This window comes from Idiotropiscis lumnitzeri, unplaced genomic scaffold (assembly GCF_059441095.1).
Source record: "Idiotropiscis lumnitzeri isolate Australia: NSW breed Sydney's pygmy pipehorse unplaced genomic scaffold, RoL_Ilum_1.0 HiC_scaffold_260, whole genome shotgun sequence".
In the NCBI taxonomy this organism is placed as follows: Eukaryota; Metazoa; Chordata; class Actinopteri; order Syngnathiformes; family Syngnathidae; genus Idiotropiscis; species Idiotropiscis lumnitzeri.
In genome coordinates this window covers 12,501-22,500 of record NW_028283798.1, presented here as the reverse complement: position 1 = coordinate 22,500, position 10,000 = coordinate 12,501, and positions in this window count along the sequence as shown.

The following is a 10,000-nucleotide window of genomic DNA, read 5'->3' as shown; positions in this document are numbered from 1 at the left end:
TTCCCCCGGAGCTCCGTGCCTGAGGGCGGGCTGTGAGCCGCGCCGCGTCCGCCAACAGCCTTCCATGGTCGGACACCATTGTTCGCAAGTTGCCCGCTGGAATGGGCACATAGAAGAAATTTCGAGGATAACATCCACCAGAGCGCCAGGGCGGCCGTTATTGCAGTATGCGTCCGCCTGGCAGCTCTCTTCCGCGGGAACCATTGGGCAATTTCTTTCACGGAGGTGGACATAGAAGAATTTTTGTTTCTAAAAACGTGGTTCCTAAAAATGTGCCCCAGGTGTTTTGGAAAACCCGGGTAAACCTGGGAAGTAGGCAAATGACCCTCTGACTAGGGGTAAAAACGTTTGCCTACTGCAGCGCCCCTAATGCAATTCGGCGGAACTGCAACGCCCCTGGTCGCCTAAACGCTACCCCTGGTCGCCTAAACCTCACCCCTGGTCGCCTAAACCTCACCCCTGGTCGCCTAAAAGTCACCCCTGGTCGCCTAAATTGTCAACCCCTGGTCACCTAAATTGTCAACCCCTGGTCGCCTAAAGGGGACTTAGAAGAAATGAGGGGGCAAATTCCCCCGGAGCTCCGTGCCTGAGGGCGGGCTGTGAGCCGCGCCGCGTCCGCCAACAGCCTTCAGTGGTCGGATACAATGTATGAAAGTTCCCCGCTGGAAAGGGGACTTAGAAGAAATGAGGCAAATTTCCCCGGAGCTCCGTGCCTGAGGGCGGGCTGTGAGCCGCGCCGCGCCCGCCAACAGCCTTCAGTGGTCGGATACAATGTTTGAAAGTTCCCCGCTGGAAAGGGGACTTAGAAGAAATGAGGCAAATTTCCCCGGAGCTCCGTGCCTGAGGGCGGGCTGTGAGCCGCGCCGCGCCCGCCAACAGCCTTCAGTGGTCGGATACAATGTTTGAAAGGTCCCCGCTGGAAAGGGGACTTAGAAGAAATGAGCCAAATTTCCCCGGAGCTCCGTGCCTGAGGGCGGGCTGTGAGCCGCGCCGCGTCCGCCAACAGCCTTCAGTGGTCGGATACAATGTTTCAAAGTTCCCCGCTGGAAAGGGGACTTAGAAGAAATTTGTAAAAATTCACCCGGAGCTCCGTGCCTGAGGGCCGGCTATGAGCCGCGCCGTGCCCGCCAACAGCCTTCCACGGTCGGATACAATGTTTCAAAGTTCCCCGCTGGAAAGGGGACTTAGAAGGAATTTGTCAAATTCACCCGGAGCTCCGTGCCTGAGGGCCGGCTATGAGCCGCGCCGTGCCCGCCAACAGCCTTCCACGGTCGGATACAATGTTTCAAAGTTCCCCGCTGGAAAGGGGACTTAGAAGGAATTTGTCAAATTCACCCGGAGCTCCGTGCCTGAGGGCCGGCTATGAGCCGCGCCGTGCCCGCCAACAGCCTTCCACGGTCGGATACAATGTTTGAAAGTTCCCCGCTGGAAAGGGGACTTAGAAGAAATGAGGGGGAAATTCCCCCGGAGCTCCGTGCCTGAGGGCGGGCTGTGAGCCGCGCCGCGTCCGCCAACAGCCTTCCACGGTCGGATACAATGTTTCAAAGTTCCCCGCTGGAAAGGGGACTTAGAAGAAATTTGTAAAATTCACCCGGAGCTCCGTGCCCGAGGGCCGGCTATGAGCCGCGCCGCGCCCGCCAACAGCCTTCCTTTGGTCGGATACAATGTTTCAAAGTTCCCCGCTGGAAAGGGGACTTAGAAGAAATTTGTAAAATTCACCCGGAGCTCCGTGCCCGAGGGCCGGCTATGAGCCCCGCCGTGCCCGCCAACAGCCTTCCACGGTCGGATACAATGTTTCAAAGTTCCCCGCTGGAAAGGGGACTTAGAAGAAATTTGTAAAAATTCACCCGGAGCTCCGTGCCCGAGGGCCGGCTATGAGCCCCGCCGTGCCCGCCAACAGCCTTCCACGGTCGGATACAATGTTTCAAAGTTCCCCGCTGGAAAGGGGACTTAGAAGAAATTTGTAAAAATTCACCCGGAGCTCCGTGCCCGAGGGCCGGCTATGAGCCGCGCCGCGCCCGCCAACAGCCTTCCACGGTCGGATACAATGTTTCAAAGTTCCCCGCTGGAAAGGGGACTTAGAAGAAATTTGTGAAAATTCACCCGGAGCTCCGTGCCCGAGGGCCGGCTATGAGCCGCGCCGTGCCCGCCAACAGCCTTCCACGGTCGGATACAATGTTTCAAAGTTCCCCGCTGGAAAGGGGACTTAGAAGAAATTTGTAAAAATTCATCCGGAGCTCCGTGCCCGAGGGCCGGCTATGAGCCGCGCCGTGCCCGCCAACAGCCTTCCACGGTCGGATACAATGTTTCAAAGTTCCCCGCTGGAAAGGGGACTTAGAAGAAATTTGTGAAAATTCACCCGGAGCTCCGTGCCCGAGGGCCGGCTATGAGCCGCGCCGTGCCCGCCAACAGCCTTCCACGGTCGGATACAATGTTTCAAAGTTCCCCGCTGGAAAGGGGACTTAGAAGAAATTTGTAAAAATTCACCCGGAGCTCCGTGCCCGAGGGCCGGCTATGAGCCGCGCCGTGCCCGCCAACAGCCTTCCACGGTCGGATACAATGTTTCAAAGTTCCCCGCTGGAAAGGGGACTTAGAAGAAATTTGTGAAAATTCACCCGGAGCTCCGTGCCCGAGGGCCGGCTATGAGCCGCGCCGTGCCCGCCAACAGCCTTCCACGGTCGGATACAATGTTTCAAAGTTCCCCGCTGGAAAGGGGACTTAGAAGAAATTTGTGAAAATTCACCCGGAGCTCCGTGCCTGAGGGCCGGCTATGAGCCGCGCCGCGCCCGCCAACAGCCTTCAGTGGTCGGATACAATGTTTGAAAGTTCCCCGCTGGAAAGGGGACTTAGAAGAATTGAGTAAAATTCACCCGGAGCTCCGTGCCTGAGGGCCGGCTATGAGCCGCGCCGCGCCCGCCAACAGCCTTCAGTGGTCGGATACAATGTTTCAAAGTTCCCCGCTGGAAAGGGGACTTAGAAGAAATTTGAGTAAATTCACCCGGAGCTCCGTGCCCGAGGGCCGGCTATGAGCCGCGCCGCGCCCGCCAACAGCCTTCCTTTGGTCGGATACAATGTTTCAAAGTTCCCCGCTGGAAAGGGGACTTAGAAGAAATTTGTGAAAATTCACCCGGAGCTCCGTGCCTGAGGGCCGGCTATGAGCCGCGCCGTGCCCGCCAACAGCCTTCCACGGTCGGATACAATGTTTCAAAGTTCCCCGCTGGAAAGGGGACTTAGAAGAAATTTGTGAAAATTCACCCGGAGCTCCGTGCCCGAGGGCCGGCTATGAGCCGCGCCGTGCCCGCCAACAGCCTTCCACGGTCGGATACAATGTTTCAAAGTTCCCCGCTGGAAAGGGGACTTAGAAGAAATTTGTAAAAATTCACCCGGAGCTCCGTGCCCGAGGGCCGGCTATGAGCCGCGCCGTGCCCGCCAACAGCCTTCCACGGTCGGATACAATGTTTCAAAGTTCCCCGCTGGAAAGGGGACTTAGAAGAAATTTGTAAAATTCACCCGGAGCTCCGTGCCCGAGGGCCGGCTATGAGCCGCGCCGTGCCCGCCAACAGCCTTCCACGGTCGGATACAATGTTTCAAAGTTCCCCGCTGGAAAGGGGACTTAGAAGAAATTTGTGAAAATTCACCCGGAGCTCCGTGCCTGAGGGCCGGCTATGAGCCGCGCCGTGCCCGCCAACAGCCTTCCACGGTCGGATACAATGTTTCAAAGTTCCCCGCTGGAAAGGGGACTTAGAAGAAATTAGGCAACTTTCCCCGGAGCTCCATGCCTGAGTGCGGGCTGTTTGCCGCGCCGTGCCCGCCAACAGCCTTCAGTGGTCGGATACAATGTTTCAAAGTTCCCCGCTGGAAAGGGGACTTAGAAGAAATTATGAATATTTTTGTTTCTAAAAACGTGATCCCTGAAAATGTGCCCCAGGTGTTTTGGAAAACCCGGGTAAACCTGGGAAGTAGGCAAATGACCCTCTGACTAGGGGGGAAGAACGTTTGCCTACTGCAGCGCCCCTAATGCAATTCGGCGGAACTGCAACGCCCCTGGTCGCCTAAACGCTACCCCTGGTCGCCTAAAAGCTACCCCTGGTCGCCTAAAAGCTACCCCTGGTCGCCTAAACGCTACCCCTGGTCGCCTAAACGCTACCCCTGGTCGCCTAAACGCTACCCCTGGTCACCTAAACGCTACCCCTGGTCGCCTAAACGCTTCCCCTGGTCACCTAAACGCTACCCCTGGTCGCCTAAACGCTACCCCTGGTCGCCTAACTGACCCCTCGTGTGTGGGGATCAACGTTTGCCTACTAGGGCGTCCTCCGGCGGCCTCTCGGCAGTACTGCAGGCCCATTTTAGCCGAGCCCATTGAAATGAATGGGGGAATTTTATACGTTTTTGCCTTTTTTTTCCCCCCCTCGTTCTTTTTGTATTTATTCATTTATTTCAACTTTTACCGACTCAACCGCCCTCCGGCGTGCCCTCGGCAGGTCCCGCAAGCCCAATTCGGCCGAGCCCATTGAAATGAATGGGGGAATTTTATACGTTTTTGCCTTTTTTTCCCCCCCCTCGTTCTTTTTGTATTTATTCATTTATTTCAACTTTTACCGACTCAACCGCCCTCCGGCGTGCCCTCGGCGGTCCCGCAAGCCCAATTCGGCCGAGCCCATTGAAATGAATGGGGGAATTTTATACGTTTTTGCCTTTTTTTCCCCCCCCTCGTTCTTTTTGTATTTATTCATTTATTTCAACTTTTACCGACTCAACCGCCCTCCGGCGTGCCCTCGGCGGTCCCGCAAGCCCAATTCGGCCGAGCCCATTGAAATGAATGGGGGAATTTTATACGTTTTTGCCTTTTTTTCCCCCCTCGTTCTTTTTGTATTTATTCATTTATTTCAACTTTTACCGACTCAACCGCCCTCCGGCGTGCCCTCGGCGGTCCCGCAAGCCCAATTCGGCCGAGCCCATTGAAATGAATGGGGGGATTTTATACGTTTTTGCCTTTTTTCCCCCCCTCGTTCTTTTTGTATTTATTCATTTATTTCAACTTTTACCGACTCAACCGCCCTCCGGCGTGCCCCCGGCGGTCCCGCAAGCCCAATTCGGCCGAACCCATTGAAATGAATGGGGGAATTTTATACGTTTTTGCCTTTTTTTTCCCCCCCTCGTTCTTTTTGTATTTATTCATTTATTTCAACTTTTACCGACTCAACCGCCCTCCGGCGTGCCCCCGGCGGTCCCGCAAGCCCAATTCGGCCGAACCCATTGAAATGAATGGGGGAATTTTATACGTTTTTGCCTTTTTTTTCCCCCCCTCGTTCTTTTTGTATTTATTCATTTATTTCAACTTTTACCGACTCAACCGCCCTCCGGCGTGCCCTCGGCGGTCCCGCAAGCCCAATTCGGCCGAGCCCATTGAAATGAATGGGGGGATTTTATACGTTTTTGCCTTTTTTCCCCCCCTCGTTCTTTTTGTATTTATTCATTTATTTCAACTTTTACCGACTCAACCGCCCTCCGGCGTGCCCTCGGCGGTCCCGCAAGCCCAATTCGGCCGAGCCCATTGAAATGAATGGGGGAATTTTATACGTTTTTGCCTTTTTTCCCCCCCCCCTCGTTCTTTTTGTATTTATTCATTTATTTCAACTTTTACCGACTCAACCGCCCTCCGGCGTGCCCTCGGCGGTCCCGCAAGCCCAATTCGGCCGAGCCCATTGAAATGAATGGGGGGATTTTATACGTTTTTGCCTTTTTTCCCCCCCTCGTTCTTTTTGTATTTATTCATTTATTTCAACTTTTACCGACTCAACCGCCCTCCGGCGTGCCCCCGGCGGTCCCGCAAGCCCAATTCGGCCGAACCCATTGAAATGAATGGGGGAATTTTATACGTTTTTGCCTTTTTTCCCCCCCCCTCGTTCTTTTTGTATTTATTCATTTATTTCAACTTTTACCGACTCAACCGCCCTCCGGCGTGCCCTCGGCGGTCCCGCAAGCCCAATTCGGCCGAGCCCATTGAAATGAATGGGGGGATTTTATACGTTTTTGCCTTTTTTCCCCCCCTCGTTCTTTTTGTATTTATTCATTTATTTCAACTTTTACCGACTCAACCGCCCTCCGGCGTGCCCTCGGCGGTCCCGCAAGCCCAATTCGGCCGAGCCCATTGAAATGAATGGGGGAATTTTATACGTTTTTGCCTTTTTTCCCCCCCCCCTCGTTCTTTTTGTATTTATTCATTTATTTCAACTTTTACCGACTCAACCGCCCTCCGGCGTGCCCTCGGCGGTCCCGCAAGCCCAATTCGGCCGAGCCCATTGAAATGAATGGGGGGATTTTATACGTTTTTGCCTTTTTTCCCCCCCTCGTTCTTTTTGTATTTATTCATTTATTTCAACTTTTACCGACTCAACCGCCCTCCGGCGTGCCCCCGGCGGTCCCGCAAGCCCAATTCGGCCGAACCCATTGAAATGAATGGGGGAATTTTATACGTTTTTGCCTTTTTTCCCCCCCCCTCGTTCTTTTTGTATTTATTCATTTATTTCAACTTTTACCGACTCAACCGCCCTCCGGCGTGCCCTCGGCGGTCCCGCAAGCCCAATTCGGCCGAGCCCATTGAAATGAATGGGGGGATTTTATACGTTTTTGCCTTTTTTCCCCCCCTCGTTCTTTTTGTATTTATTCATTTATTTCAACTTTTACCGACTCAACCGCCCTCCGGCGTGCCCTCGGCGGTCCCGCAAGCCCAATTCGGCCGAGCCCATTGAAATGAATGGGGGAATTTTATACGTTTTTGCCTTTTTTCCCCCCCCCCTCGTTCTTTTTGTATTTATTCATTTATTTCAACTTTTACCGACTCAACCGCCCTCCGGCGTGCCCTCGGCGGTCCCGCAAGCCCAATTCGGCCGAGCCCATTGAAATGAATGGGGGGATTTTATACGTTTTTGCCTTTTTTCCCCCCCTCGTTCTTTTTGTATTTATTCATTTATTTCAACTTTTACCGACTCAACCGCCCTCCGGCGTGCCCCCGGCGGTCCCGCAAGCCCAATTCGGCCGAACCCATTGAAATGAATGGGGGAATTTTATACGTTTTTGCCTTTTTTTTCCCCCCCTCGTTCTTTTTGTATTTATTCATTTATTTCAACTTTTACCGACTCAACCGCCCTCCGGCGTGCCCTCGGCGGTCCCGCAAGCCCAATTCGGCCGAGCCCATTGAAATGAATGGGGGGATTTTATACGTTTTTGCCTTTTTTCCCCCCCTCGTTCTTTTTGTATTTATTCATTTATTTCAACTTTTACCGACTCAACCGCCCTCCGGCGTGCCCTCGGCGGTCCCGCAAGCCCAATTCGGCCGAGCCCATTGAAATGAATGGGGGAATTTTATACGTTTTTGCCTTTTTTCCCCCCCCCTCGTTCTTTTTGTATTTATTCATTTATTTCAACTTTTACCGACTCAACCGCCCTCCGGCGTGCCCTCGGCGGTCCCGCAAGCCCAATTCGGCCGAGCCCATTGAAATGAATGGGGGAATTTTATACGTTTTTGCCTTTTTTTTCCCCCCCCTCGTCCTTTTTGTATTTATTCATTTATTTCAACTTTTACCGACTCAACCGCCCTCCGGCGTGCCCTCGGCGGTCCCGCAAGCCCAATTCGGCCGAGCCCATTGAAATGAATGGGGGAATTTTATACGTTTTTGCCTTTTTTTTTCCCCCCTCGTCCTTTTTGTATTTATTTACTTATTTCAACCTTTACCGACTTAGGGGCCGCTTTGCACCGCCTGTGCCCGGGGAAGGTGCTCCTATTCGGGCCAAGTGTGACACACGCCCGCCCTCCTCCTCCGGAGCTTCCATTAGGGTAGACTTAGGGGCCGCTTGGCACCGCCTGTGCCCGGGGAAGGTGCTCATATTCGGCTTCACTGTCAGGCAGCATGCACTCCTCCTCCGGAGCTTCCATTTGGGCAAACTTAGGGGCCGCTTGGCACCGCCCGTGCCCGGGGAAGGTGCTCCTATTCGGGCCAAGTGTGACACACGCCCGCACTCCTCCTCCGGAGCTTCCATTTGGGCAAACTTAGGGGCCGCTTGGCACCGCCTGTGCCCGGGGAAGGTGCTCATATTCGGCTTCACTGTCACACAGCATGCACTCCTCCTCCGGAGCTTCCATAAGGGCAAACTTAGGGGCCGCTTGGCACCGCCTGTGCCCGGGGAAGGTGCTCATATTCGGCTTCACTGTCACACAGCATGCACTCCTCCTCCGGAGCTTCCATAAGGGCAAACTTAGGGGCCGCTTGGCACCGCCTGTGCCCGGGGAAGGTGCTCATATTCGGCTTCACTGTCACACAGCGTGCACTCCTCCTCCGGAGCTTCCATTTGGGCAAACTTAGGGGCCGCTTGGCACCGTCTGTGCCCGGGGAAGGTGCTCATATTCGGGCCAAGTGTGACACACGCCCGCACTCCTCCTCCGGAGCTTCCATGAGGGTAGACTTAGGGGCCGCTTGGCACCGCCTGTGCCCGGGGAAGGTGCTCATAGTCGGCTTCACTGTCAGGCAGCATGCACTCCTCCTCCGGAGCTTCCATTTGGGCAAACTTAGGGGCCGCTTGGCACCGTCTGTGCCCGGGGAAGGTGCTCATATTCGGGCCAAGTGTGACACACGCCCGCACTCCTCCTCCGGAGCTTCCATTTGGGCAAACTTAGGGGCCGCTTGGCACCGCCTGTGCCCGGGGAAGGTGCTCATATTCGGGCCAAGTGTGACACACGCCCGCACTCCTCCTCCGGAGCTTCCATTTGGGCAAACTTAGGGGCCGCTTGGCACCGCCTGTGCCCGGGGAAGGTGCTCATATTCGGGCCAAGTGTGACACACGCCCGCACTCCTCCTCCGGAGCTTCCATAAGGGTAGACTTAGGGGCCGCTTGGCACCGTCTGTGCCCGGGGAAGGTGCTCCTATTCGGCTTCACTGTCACACAGCATGCACTCCTCCTCCGGAGCTTCCATAAGGGCAAACTTAGGGGCCGCTTGGCACCGTCTGTGCCCGGGGAAGGTGCTCCTATTCGGCTTCACTGTCAGGCAGCATGCACTCCTCCTCCGGAGCTTCCATAAGGGTAGACTTAGGGGCCGCTTGGCACGGCCTGTGCCCGGGGAAGGTCCTCATATTCGGGCCAAGTGTGACACACGCCCGCCCTCCTCCTCCGGAGTTTCCATGAGGGTAAACTTAGGGGCCGCTTGGCACCGCCTGTGCCCGGGGAAGGTGCTCCTATTCGGGCCAAGTGTGACACACGCCCGCACTCCTCCTCCGGAGCTTCCATTTGGGCAAACTTAGGGGCCGCTTGGCACCGCCTGTGCCCGGGGAAGGTGCTCCTCTCCGGGCTAAGTGTGACACACGCCCGCACTCCTCCTCCGGAGCTTCCATAAGGGCAAACTTAGGGGCCGCTTGGCACCGCCTGTGCCCGGGGAAGGTGCTCCTCTCCGGGCTAAGTGTGACACACGCCCGCCCTCCTCCTCCGGAGCTTCCATGAGGGTAGACTTAGGGGCCGCTTGGCACCTCCCGTGCCCGGGGAAGGTGCTCCTATTCGGGCTAAGTGTGACAGACGCCGGCCTATTACCCCCGGAGCGATGGAGCTGGGGGCGCTCGCTCCCCGCCCGTGCCCGGGGAAGGTGCTCCTCTCCGGGCTAAGTGTGGCAGACGCCGGCCTATTACCCCCGGAGCGATGGAGCTGGGGGGCGCTCGCTCCCCGCCCGTGCCCGGGGAAGGTGCTCCTCTCCGGCCTAAGTGTGGCAGACGCCGGCCTATTACCCCCGGAGCGATGGAGCTGGGGGGCGCTCGCTCCCGGCCCGTGCCCGGGGAAGGTGCTCCTCTCCGGGCTAAGTGTGGCAGACGCCGGCCTATTACCCCCGGAGCGATGGAGCTGGGGGTGGGCGCTCGCTCCCTGCCTGTGCCCGGGGAAGGTGCTCCTCTCCAGCCCCAGGTCGCCTAACCCCCTTACCCCTGGTCACCTAAACCCCTTACCCCTGGTCGCCTAAACG